We start from the raw sequence: 13,901 nt of genomic DNA, 5'->3' as shown, positions 1-13,901 counted from the left end.
TTATGAGTATTCAAATTATGAAACCAGAAACTTTTCAAACGAACATTTATGATAAACATGAACTTTTCAGGCAATTGAAATAAGGAAGCGAAAAATGCAGTTATTTATAGGCAAGAAACATGTTTTCCATTATTGTGTTAGACAAAAAAAAAGGGGGGGGGGGGCGCTAAATATTCAGCATCGAGTGACACCCACCAGAAGAATTTGGCTTGTTGTAAAAATGGAGGTTCAAATTGCAGAACTCATTCATTCACTAATTTAAATAGCAATGGAGATGACAAGCTAGTGCCCAATACAAAAAACAAAGGTCATAAAAAGCTGTTTCTAAATACAAAAAACAAAAAACAAGCTAGTGCCCAACACAAAAAAAAACAAAGGTCATAAAAAGCTGTTGCAGAACTCAGACCCAATTTAGCCGGCAAAAGCGAAAAAAAAAAGTAATCTAATTTTTGATGGGAAACAAAATTATTGAATTAATAATCATCATTACCACTCAGCAATCAGCAACAGCCACAATTTGAGAGAGTGATTCCAGGTAATTAACAGCTCACCGTCCCACATTTCAATCACATGTCATATTTAATATGGTAATGGGGAGTAAAATTGTCAAACCCAGAATTGCGCTTACTATTTTTAGAAGTAGAAGCCCACAACATTTTCTGAAATGGGGTTATAGATGTCCTTGCCAACACTACAATATTTTATTTATATATATATATATATATTTTAATTTGAGGTGCTAAAATTTTATGAGGACCCATAAAAAAAGAAAGGCCCACAAATTGGTTGGCAACAGCTGTATTGTATCAAAAGGCTTTAGAGACACCCTATAGGGCAGCCAAAAGCTTATTATGTTGTAGTTGTACAAAGCCCAGAAAAGGAAACCGTGTGCATTACTTCAATTTCAGTGGTTGGAAATTGGAGCAACGGCCTCTACGGGCAGCCTACCTGTAAGCTGTAATCCCAACTTTCTCTCTCTCCTCCCACACCTATAAAACCCTTTATTTGGCCCAACAATACACCGAGTCTTTTTATTGCTTTGCTTTGCAACATTTTCTTCCCTCCACACATTTTCTCTCTTTGCAAAAATCTTTCCAAGAAAATTTAAGCTAAAGCAAACTTACAATGGAGGCATTCAGTATGAGACTTTTCTTTGCCATGGTGATTATGCTGATGGCCACATCTACAATCCAAAATGTGATGGCTGCCGAAGCCCCAGCCTCAGCGCCTAGTCCTACCTCCGATGCCACTGCATTTGTACCTACCATTTTCGCTTCTCTTGTTGCTTTAACATTTGGAGTTTTGTTCTAAATTGCTCTCTTTCTTTTTTATCTTTGTTTTCACCTCTCTTAAATGGGATTGTGTGAAGGCTTCTATCTCGACCTTATTTTCCATCCCAATTGATAGGCATGATGCATCATTGGGTTGAATAATGGGATTGAGGAAGAGAAAGGCTTTGAGGCTGTTTTGTGGTTTTTGGTTCTAATGACCATAGGTCAAACACATTCATATTGTATTGTTTATTCTTCTATAATTGTGATATGTATGGTTGTGACTTATATGACCCATTCATTTGATTAATAAATTTTGTTCTAATTATTGAAACTTATCAATTTCTTATATAATTTGTTTTTGGTATTAATCTGAGTTATATAGCATTTCAAATTACAAATCTTATCACAGTATCATAATTCAAATGATTCAAAGTTCATAACTCATAACAAAATCAAAAACTATTAAAATATGAATACTATTAAGTTCATAACTGAATAACAAAATCAAATACTATTCAAATGTCATGGTAGCTCTCAATTTCAAATATGAATAACTGAATTCCTGGATCGCAAAGAGTATAAAATGTCTCTCACGGTTTAGAATTTCACATATCAAGAATCAATTTCAAATCATAGAATATCATACTCAAAAAGGTCCAAATTTCACATATACTAATACCCGCGAGGCCTTTATATGTTTACATTGTACTTACAAAGTAAATTTACATTATAAAGATACAAAAAGTGGTAAATTTATAGTTTTGCACACATTTAAAAAAAGTGGTAAATTCTGTACATTTTTTTATATAAATATGTACAACATTTGTCACTTTTTATATATTTACAATGTAAATTTATATTATACTATATAATGTAAATGAAGAATTTCCCTATTCATGATTCATTATAAAGGGGATTCCAAGTTCACATATCCAAATGCTCATGATCCATTATCAAGTGGATCCAAAATACAATTATCATTGGCCAGGGTGTCAAACGGAAGCCTCACTATCATTTTGGATGAGGCCTTTAGTTCAAATTCATACTACAACCGAAGCCATAAACCATTCCCAAGATGCTTAGATTACAAAGGTGATGACAAAAAACATAAACGAAGTTGGAAGAGTTTAGAATCTATGAACTTAATGCTTACACAAGCAAAGCATAGGAGACATGCCAATTTCGAGGCAAACAAAAGGGTACTCACTTAACATTCCTTTCATTAAAGTGAAGGGCAACTATACTATTATAGCTTGAGAAGCGAATTCAATGACATAGGTGCAAAGCAATTAGCAATGAATAATTGAGATATGTTGTGAAATTTTAAAATACTTTTTTTTTTTTTGAAAGAGTTTCAACCTATGGCATCCGTTCTTAATAATAGCTCTTTATCATCAGATCAAAACGCCAATTAGTTTTTGGTGTAGGCGGAGATTGAATCCTAGATCTCTTATACAACCATCAAAGATTTTAAAATACTTGAAAATGCATAAACCGTTGAACCATACTATAGTTTAGCTTGGTAAGTATGAGTGTGAACCCACAGACACCAATGTGAATATAGGAAAATTAACCGAATCTCAACTAAATAAATCCTAATATAGTTTAGTAAAAAGCGGGTGTTTTAAAATTAAATAAAACTAAGCAAACAATTAACTTAAGCAAAGATATATTAAAAAACAATATAGAGATGTAACAAAAATCAAGAGAAAGGAATTATGATTTTGGAATTTACTTTTTGAATTCATATTAGCAAATATTCATAATCATTAGTTTTTCCCAAATTACTGCATGATAATCTAAAATTCAATATCGTTATCAAGGAAGATATTCTCAATAAAATTGCTATTTCAAAATCTAAAGCATGCTACTTTTTGCTCCCTATATTTAAAATCAAATCATTAATTGCATTCATTGACAAGCAAATCACAAGAGTCATTCAACTTTAAAATCAAAAAATTGTAAGCCAAGCATTCAATTGATTAAGATGATCCTAAATCATGAGAAAAACATGATTGAGCTCAAATTTAGAATCCTATCTTTGTCAATTGATATGAAACAAGAAAAATTAAATCATTAAAGATTAATCACTATGGGAAAATCAAATCACATGAATAAATGGTGATAATCATTAACAAGGTTTCATCATCAACCATAATAAAAAATTTATCCATTCATGGTCATTGAAATAAAACACAATAAGCAAATAATAAACATTAAACTAAACAAATAAAACAAAAACAAACTAAAGGAGAAAAGTCATTGTGTTGTTATCAGAAGAAAAACCATAGAGTAACTTCACATGCGACGACCATCTCCTCTTTTTCACTATATGATTTTCTTCTATTTGGCCACCTTTTCATGTTCAGTCCTAGCCTCTTTATATCTCTCATCATTGTAGAGAAACTCTAAAAGAATAAGGATATTTAGATGGTGAAATTCGTCAAATTTTCAGGTCCATGTTGAAAGAATGATTTTGACCTAGTATAAGTGTGAATCTGAGCGGCTACAAAGTTGTAGTCCTTTGAGTTAACTTTTCAGTCTAACTTGAATAACTGCAATCCAATATTTGAGTAGAGAGTCATGCTCGAAATACTAAGATATATGCAGAAAATTCTTGATTCCAAATTTTGACTTTTTTGAATTCTTTGTCTCCCCCCAATTCCTTTTTTTTTTTCCCTCATTTCATTAGGTTTCACCACATATTGTAGGTCTTTGAGTATGACTTGGGATCAACCCACTTGAGTAGAGTCCATAATTATGCTTTACATAAAACCCATTAACATGTAAAGTCTTTATTATTTAAAAATAGAGATAATTCATAATCAATTATGAAATAACATAAAAGTAAGGTTCATATGCAAATATGGAAGTACTTTATTATGTATTTCACGCACATCAATGAAAACAAATAGTCGAAAGCAATATTCTTAGATTCTAACTAGCAAAGGAAGCATATTCAAGTAAATTTATTGGTGAATACGGCTAATACCAATATGGTATTGATAACTTTGATCAAAACCCTCGTCTTTTGCCTATTCACCATTCTTGTAACATAAAATTCATTTTAATTGGGTGTAAAAACACCTCCAAACATATGGCCATTTATGAATAAATCCCATGATTGCTTGATACAAACGTTTAGGTCAATAATGTTAGTTCTAACATTATACCAAAAAAAGAGTTTGTGTTTTATGTTTTGACATTAGGTCGTGGAGGTTGGGGGTAATATATTTGCAAATTTATTCCTTAATTTTAACCTTTATTTTAAAATTATCTTTATACTTAAATGTTTCAAAATTTTTATTAACATCATCTGATAGTTGGAAAATACTGACGTAGTAAATAAAATTCATGAAACAAGTCACTTTGATAACATAGATTGTATAACATGCTTAAATTCTGTTTGATATGTTAGCATTTTTTAAATCCATTTGATGATTGATGATAAAGACTTTTTTTTTAAGTATTTTATCCATTGATTGGATGATGATAAGACCCTTTTTCTAACATTTTTTGAAGTATTGAGACTGAAATATAACATTTCAACTTATAAGGATGATTTTGAAACAAAAGTCAAAGATTGGGGACCAAATATATAGTTAAACCCTTTTCTTTTGGCCCATAGGAGATGTTTATGAATGAAAATACTATGGCAATTGCTAGTGGGAAAGAGGACCTAATAAGAGAGAAGAAATAAATAACAAAATGTAGAAATAAAAAGATAAAAGTCTAATGGATGGTGACATTTTTTTTAAACCATCTAAGAGTATTTGCATCAACTCATGTAAAAATTTATGTTTATTTAGTATAAGAACCTAATTTTCCTATTTTACACAACCACTTTTTTAAAAACACCTATATCAGATTATCTATTTTACACTCTATTTTATTCAAACAATCATTTCTCTTTTATTTTTCCCCCCTTTTTATTTTGTCCTTATCTCTATTGTCTCTGACATTTCATCTCAAACGTCTCTCTCTCCTCTCAGCTTTATTTCCTCTCAACTCTATCTCCTTTTCAAAATACCTCTCAACTCTATCTCCTTTTCAAAATACCTCTCTCTCTCTCTCTCTCTCTCTCTCTCTCTCTCAAGCACCGATCTTTGCCACAAGCATCGAGACCCATTCTCATCGACCCACAAGCATCGATCTCTATTCCAGTCAACCACCCACAAATTCACAACAGTGTTCTCTCTCTCTCTCTCTCTCTCTCTCTCTCGGTGTATTCATGTGGATGTGCTTATGTGTAACAAAGGAGAAAAAAGCAAAATTGTGAGATGAGGGAGAAGAAAAGAAAAGAGTTTGGTTTGCATAGAGAAGAGAGAGCAAAAAGGAGAAAAATTGTGAATTAGTAAAATAATGGAATACAAAGCTAAAATAACCGTGCATATTTACATAGGAATCAACATTTTCTATCCCACTCTCCCTATACTACTTTGTGTTCCACAAATAAAAACCTGCCATGTGTCCACTTATTTGAGCACATCCTAATTTTCTATTATTTTTTATTTTATTACATAAAATAAATTTATAATCCAATACATCCTTGCTGCCACTACCAACCATAGCTAGCATCACTCCATCGGCACCACTAGCAATGGTCTATGACGACATCAACACCGCCACTTATGGTTGCCCACTGCCACCATGGTCTTTGAGCATATTGGGAGAGGAAGAATTGGAGGAAGGGATGGTGGATCTAGCACAATACACCCCCACTAACATCTCCACCAACCTTCGCCGGAATCAACACCATCAATCATTGATGGCCATCCACTGCTAGTGCCACCAAGGACTAAACCCCATCTCAAACCACTGGACTTTTCTTCTAGTTCTAGAGATCCTTTTGGTTTTGATTGTTGTATGTTGGATTTGTTTATGTTGTTTTATTTTCCATTCTTTTATTGTTGATTTTGTTTCTTAATATAAAATGAAGAAAGATGAGAAATTTAACTAATGGGTACTGTTCGATGGGGTCTAATAGAAATTTAAAAATGAAGAAAGATGAGAAATTTAACTAATGGGTACTGTTCGATGGGGTCTAATAGAAATTTAAAAATGAAGAAAGATGTGAAATTTTGCATTCTATTATTGCCCATGGGATTGAGAGGGGGTAGTGGCTTGGATGTCCGACGGTGTTTTAGATCAGGCGATGGTGGTTGCCGTGACCGATCACGTCAAGGGTGAAGGTAGTCGGCGTCAACCAAGGTTGATGGTGGTGGTGTTTGGTTTCTTAATATATTTTGGGTAATTAAAATACGAAAAAACATAATAGGATGGTTTAATTAAATATGGAGATATGTGGCAAGTTTTTATTTGTGGAATACAAAGTGGTACAAACGATGTTGATTCTTTACATGGTTATTGTAGCAATTGTGTAAATAATAAATATACACATTTATCTTTCTCAAAAATAAAAAAATATACACATTTATAGATAGATTGATGTGAGTAATTTTGGGGCTTAAATATGTAAATTTCATATCTTTTTTTATTATACACAAACTAGTGTGGTGTGGATGCTAACATGATTATTTTAATATATATATATATATATTTGAGAACTTAACTGGTAAAGTCTTCGATGATTGAATAAGAGATATATTGTTCAATCTCCATCTACATCAAATACTAATTGATGTCTTGGTCTGATAATAAATAACTATAATCAGAAATAGGTAATAGTTTGAAACTATTTTTAAATATTTATTAAATTGGGTAAACTATTTTAGGAAATTTTTTATGAGAGAGTGAAAAGGGAATTAACTTTTTTGACAACTTTTTAAATTTTCCATAAAAAGTTTCCTAATATTGATGATTATTATATGCTCAAAAGACATACATTAACTGAACCTAAATTGTAATTAAATGACACATGCAATTTATTAATACTACATAGTATATTCAATGAGGTAAATAAGGTTTTTTTTTTTTTTTTAAAATGAGGTAAATAAGGTTAATGATGAAATTGAAACCATCTCAAAAAAATTTAGGACTAAAATGAAATGAGATTAACAAAAAAAAGAAAAAGAAAAAACACAAACTAACTTTACACCTTTTTTTTTTTAAAGGTATATTCAAAAGGGCTCCTTTTTTTTTTTTTAAATAATAAATATAAATATATAAAAAAAAAAAGTTTAGTAGTATAAAAAAAAAAAAGAAAAAAAAAAAAGAATAGCATTTAGTTTTAATGGTAGGGTTTCCGACCAAGATAATTTCATATTTTAAATAAGGGTATTTTAGTAATTGCAGTTGTCAGCACACAATCTTATAAAGCGGAAAGATCTGAAACCCTAATCCCACAGTGTGGCAGCTCAAGTCGGCTAGAAAATCAACTTCTTTGTCTTTCTTATTGCGGTGTGGGTGTGTTTGTGGTTTTTGAATTTGGTGTGATGTAAAAAAGTGTGATTGCCTCAAAGAGTAGCCATATGAACTCTGGATTTCATACCTGGCTTAGTTAGGAGGCAGATATCAAATTTAACAAAAAGGCCTTTTTGAATTTATGGGGACTCTTTTGTATCTCTCTCATCTGTTTTCCCCCAAACAAGCCTTTCACATTTTTTTTCTCTTTTTACTTTCACATCTACTACTCTTTTTTCTTCTCTTCTTTTATGGGTTTTCTTAAACATTAATATATGTTTTTTTTTTTTTGAGTGGTTTGATCGCCTCAGAATAACCAGATGGTGCAAATAAAAAACAAAAAACGCCGTGTGGTTCAGACAGGGGCACACAGTAATCTGAATCTGTTTGAGGGTAAGGAACGCCTCTTCTCTTTTACTGTTCCTTTCCTAGATGGCTTCAAACATTCTTTTTTATTTATTTACTTATTTATTTATTTTTAATTTTGTTCGGTTTTTGTGATTGATATTTTGTCAATGTTGTATTTATAATTTTACCATATTTTGTTGTTTTTTTTTTATTTTCGAGGTAATGAAGAATAAAGTCGTGATAACAATAAAAATAAAAATATTTGAGTGAAATACGTTTCTATTATAAAGTGATTGAAAAATCTCTGTGATACATACTTGTATTTGGAATTGGATTTGGCTTACTTTTTGTAATTGAAATTTCATTTTGTTTTAAATACACAATGATAAATGGTATGGCAGTGAGTTTTAATTTTTACCTTTTATTTAATTAACGGGTAATATGACAATTTCTAATTCAAATAAAAGAATATTTCAGTTAAAAAGTAATGAAACTGGACGTGTGTTTGTGTAGACGGTGACCTCTATGGAAGAGTTGGGATGCTGAGAAATAGTAGGTGCCAACGTTTAAGTGACCCGAGAAAAAATAGGTGCCATTAGATTTTAATGTCTTATTTTTCTATTGTTAAGTTGTAGCAACGGGTATAATAAGTTTAATTAAATTGGATTCTAATTGGTATCCAGACGGCATTATTTTTTTCAATCAAATTTAAAAAGTTCATAAAGGTTAGGATTTTCAAAATAATATTATTTTTCTAACAATTTTGTTAAAAAAAAAACAAAATGATGTTATTTTTTTCAAAATAACATTATTTTTCTAACAATTTTGTTAGTTAGCATCATTTAATAACTATTTAGGAAATTAACATCTCAAATTTTCTGAGTTTTTTAGGGTTGAATTTACTGTAGCAAATTAAGTAGAAAAGTCTCAAGTTTAAGGGAATTTGCTCTTTTTTTTGGCTTCATTCTCCTAAGGCCAGACAAAATCAAGAACAAACCCACAAAGACAAAATCAAGAACAACCTTAACAACCCAAAAACACCCACCTATGGTCGAAACCACACCCACTTTAGGAACAAACCCACAAATCACAAAAATGGTTTTGGTTCGAGAGGATGGTCAGAGGAAGAGCCAAGGAGCTTGGCCACGAAAGTTCAAAGAGCAGAGGAGTGGGTTCGTTGTTTTTGATTGATTTGGGTTTGTTGTTTCCTTCTTCTTTGTTGATTTACCGCCTTTTTTGTGATCTCTACCCTTTCTTCTTAATAAGTTTGTGGAACTCGATTCTTAGACTCGATTTCCGCATTGATTTTTATAGAAATCGAGTCTTTGATATTAGAGTTGCTACAGTGAAATTGAGTCTAAGACATTCGAGATGTTAGTTTTCTAAATAGGACTGTGATATGCCCAATTCCATAATAAACTAGACTGCCCTTCTTGCAGCTAGGACCTCCACCAAATCCACCGAGCCTAGATAAGGAATTTTTTAGGATAATGCAGCTAGCACTTCTCCCTTGGTGTTGCGAACTACGACTCCGATCCTTGCCTTTTCCGAATCTTCGAATACTGCCCCATCATAATTAGTTTTGTACATCTCGCCCAAGGGGGGGCTCCATTTTACCCCATGCAATAGGAAGCTTGCTCTCTTTTATTGGAAATTTCAATTGGAAATCTGAGAGGTAAAGCCTTGTTGCACTAAAAATTTTGTCTCGATCCAAGCTACGCTCTTTAAGCCGTAATTTGTTTTTGTGATTCCATACGAATAACGCCACTACCGCAAACAATTCCATTCTCTGCTTCTGCAAGCCGATCAGATTAACCAATTCTTGAGTCTCTCTAATGTTCGGGTACTCTGTTCTAACCCAATTGAAACAGGGGAACTAAACTTACTGTAATTCTTCGCAGCTCCAAATGGCATGAAAGGTAGTCTCTTGCGCTGAAAGACAGATGCTGCAGCATGTGTCTTCAAGGATTTTCCTCTTCTTTAAATTCACTTTTGTAGGTAGTGCATTCGAGCACATCAGCCAAACGAATGTTTTTATTTTGTTTGGAACCCGGATCTTCCAAATTCGCTTCCAAAAGGACTTCTGGAGCGAACCATCCGGCGTCTATGCCTCTGTACTGGTTTCATCTTCACACAGTTGTTTTTAGCCTAATTTGACCGAATACTCTCCGTAAAGACAGCCAGGCCAGATTAAAACATCCTTTTGGAGGGTCATACACAGTGGGATTGCCATAATTCGTTGAGCTTCAAAATGAATGAAATGTTGGCGTAATAGATTCTAGTCCCAAGTGCCTGTTTCCAAAGATATAAGGATTGAAACTTTTACCCCCCCTCTAATTCTAGTGCCCGTGGAGATATAATTTTTGGAGACCCCTCACCTGGTAACCAGTTGTCATAATATATATCAATGCTCTTTCCATCTCCAATCCTCCACCTCATTCCTTTTAGAATCACCTTCCTTGCTTTCATAATACTTTGCCAAGCAAAGGACCTAGATGAGGTTGAAGCTTACAACATTGAACCCCTTGGAAAGTATTTAGCTTTGAAGACTCGGTAAAGGAGAGAATTCTAATCCCTTAGCAATCTCCACATTTGTTTGGCCAACATCGCATCATTGAATTTCTCCAAATCTTTGAATCCCATTCCTCCCGCTGATTTGTGTTTACAAAGAATTTTTCCATTTTTTCCAATGGATTTTTCTTTGCTCCTTCTACCCCAAAAGAATTTTCGAACCAAGGCCTCAATCTCATTGCAAAGGCTCACCGGTAATTTAAAACAACTCATGGCAAAGGTAGGTATTGCTTGCACCACCGCCTTAAGTAAAACTTCTCTATCGGCTTGTGATAAGAGCTTCTCTTTCCAACCCTGGAGTTTATTCCGTATCCTTTCCTTTATATATTGTAGACTCGCTTTTTTATTCCTTCCCACCGCCACCGGTAAGCCAAGGTATATTTCCTACTCTTTTACTATTGGTACCTCCAAGAAATCCAAGATCACCACTCTTGTTCCTTCACTTGCTGCCTTGCTAAAAAATATGAAAGTTTTCTCCCGGTTGAGCTTTTGGCCTGAGGCACGTTCATATAAAGAGAGAATGGCTTGAATTGCTTGTAGGTCAGACATAGTAGCTCAACAAAACAACAAGCTATTATCCACAAAAAATAGATGTGAGATTTTTGGACCATTTTTACTAGGGTTGTAAATGAGTCGAGTTTTGTCGAGTAATGAATGTTTGAGCTCAACTCGACAGCAAAAACAAAATGTTCAAATTTGGCTTGAACTTGTTATAAAGTATAAAAGTTTGAGCTCAGTTTGGCTTGGCTTGATTCATTAGTCAAGCCAAGCTCGAGCTCTATATCAAGCCCAAACTCAAGCTCAATATCATGTTTTTGAACTTGAGATCCAACACAAGTATATTATCAAGCCTATATCAAGTTTATTATCTAGCCTATTTGGTTTGAATGAGTAGTCTCATCTTATAATTAATTAAATTCTTAGAAGGATATGAGTTTACTTGTCAAGCTCATATCAATTTTATTACCAAACTCATAAATAAGTTTAAACTTAACTTGTTTTGTTACTTTTGTATCGAGTTTTGGTGTTCACGAGCTTGTTCATGAACAATATTTTTTACTCGGGCTCAGCTCATTTATTAAACAAGCCTAAAACTAAAGTTTAAACTTGACTTGTTTATAAACAAACAAACATGAACGAGTTTTTTATCGAACCAAGCCCGAGCTGCTTATGAATGGCTTGGTTCATTTACAACCCTAATTTTTACATAATGAGAAGCCCCTTATTTGGTCATTATGGTCTGCCTTTTGGAGTATTCTATTTAACCCTTCCAAGCATAACAAAAAAGGTAGGGGGCCAAAGGATCGCCTTGCCTAATCCCTCTTGATGGTCTAATATCTCCCTTAGACTCCCCATTCACCAAAATTGAATAAGACACCGTACTAATGTGCTAAAAAATAAGGGACATCTATTTTTCACAAAAGTCCATTTTTTCCATAATCTTTATCAAAAATTCTCATTCGACTCTATCATACGTCTCACTCATATTTAACTTCATAGCCATAAAACCCCGTCTTCTTAGATTTTTTAGATTTCATATGATGCAAAGTATCAAATGCCACCAAAATATTATCAAAAATACCTTTACTAGACTGAAAGGCACTTTCCAACTTTACCTCTTTGTTATCTTTTGTTCTTATTACATATCAAGTGTTTCATTAGAAACATTCAAAATTCTATTTCCTATCCTCTAAATATTTATATTTTCTCTCTCCAAATTGGATCCTAATTGGTTTTCTTATTTTAAGTTTTATCAAATTGGATCCTAATTGGTTTTCTGACGTCATGATTTTCTCTATCAAATCCAAAAGGTTCATAGAGGTTAGGATTTCATTAAATTAAATCTAAACTTTATTCTTTTGTTATCTTTTGTTCTTATTACATATCTAGTGTTTCGTTAGAAACAACCAAAATTTCTTCCTAAAAAAAAAAAAGAAACAACCAAAATTTTATTTCCTAGCCCTCTAAATATTTATATTTTCTCTCTTCAAAAATTGTGTACGTATCACTATGTTGTAGCCGCCTCTCACAAAACAAGGCAATTAATAGAAATAATTACAATACATCATCATCGTTTAACAGTCCAAGTTAGACATAAAACAAGGAGGCAAATCCTTAAGAAAAACAAAGACATGAGCAATGGCAGTGGTAGGGTAACGTTGCAGCAGTTACTATAGTTTTTTTACTCCCAAATTCTTTGTCTGAACTCTGAGGTTTTTTTTTTCTTTTTTTTTTTGGGGGGGGGGGGGGGGGGGGGGGCTGGGGGGGGGGGGGAGCGCTAAGAAACTCTAAAGCCTTCTATGTTTAAAATGGGTAATTTTTAATTTTAGAGACTAAAATGTAAAATGCAAATGTTTGGGATAATTTTGATTTTGATACTTGAAGTTTACAATTTTGAACTTTAATCCATAATGTTTGATATCATTTATAATGTTGTCATTTCCATGGTTTTGAAACTTGAACTGAACTGTCCGGTCCAATGAGGTTAACTGCAAACCAAAAGTTAATCCGGTATTTTTCATTAGAAAATCAGACATTTTTAATATTGTTCGCAAATAGTGCTTGAACCAGTCACGATTCAATCGGTTAATTAAATAGAGTGACAGACATTCCATGTTGATTAGATGCTGCAAGTCTGCTTTCATGTTGATTTCCTTCCTTCTAGGAAGGTGCCCTTTTCCCATTGCAAACTTGTTCCATTCTTCTGCAATCACTGAGGATCATAACATGGTTGAATCGGCTTTTAATAAGGCCTCCACCACAAGAAATCCTCCTGGTTGAGGGTAGACATGTTGATTAGATGCCCTTTTCCCATTCCACGTTGATTAGATGCTGCAAGTCTGCTTTCATGTTGATTTCCTTCCTTCTAGGAAGGTGCCCTTTTCCCATTGCAAACTTGTTCCATTCTTCTGCAATTACTGAGGACCATAACATGGTTGAATCGGCTTTTAGTAAGGCCTCCACCACAAGAAATCCTCCTGGTTGAGGGTAGACATGGCAAAACGGGTCAGAATCTTTTGACCCAACCCGAAAAATACCAGACTTGAATTTTTTTTTTTTTTTTTTTACCCAAAGCAAAAACACTGTTTTTTCCGGGTCAACTTGACCCGATCCGTGATCCAAACCATTTTTGAGAACTTTTTTTTGGTAAAAAAATAATAAAATTAAGACAATATTAGTTTAATTGTTTGTTATGAACTTCAAGGAAACAATTTAGGTATTTACATAACTGCACGCAAATGAATTGAAAGATGAATGATTGAACATTCTATAATGATTAAAGATTTTTTTTAGATATCAAATAGAAAAGTATATGTCAAGATAACCTAGTTACAGTAGAGTTAA

General features: G+C 33.0%; 2 non-coding genes across 2 annotated transcripts; both read left to right on the top strand.

The window, feature by feature from the left end:
* Positions 1-7,723: 7,723 nt before the first annotated feature.
* LOC112034416 (small nucleolar RNA U19) lies at positions 7,724-7,837 on the top strand. The gene has a single exon (XR_002885358.1). It is a non-coding gene; the product is annotated as a small nucleolar RNA U19 (small nucleolar RNA).
* Positions 7,838-7,938: 101 nt separating this feature from the next.
* LOC112034418 (small nucleolar RNA snoR138) lies at positions 7,939-8,085 on the top strand. The gene has a single exon (XR_002885360.1). It is a non-coding gene; the product is annotated as a small nucleolar RNA snoR138 (small nucleolar RNA).
* Positions 8,086-13,901: the final 5,816 nt, after the last annotated feature.

The sequence above is a fragment of the Quercus suber genome, unplaced genomic scaffold (genome assembly GCF_002906115.3).
Source record: "Quercus suber isolate HL8 unplaced genomic scaffold, Cork oak 2.0 scaffold_278, whole genome shotgun sequence".
Taxonomy (NCBI): Eukaryota; Viridiplantae; Streptophyta; class Magnoliopsida; order Fagales; family Fagaceae; genus Quercus; species Quercus suber.
This window is presented reverse-complemented; position numbering and strand designations above follow the sequence as displayed.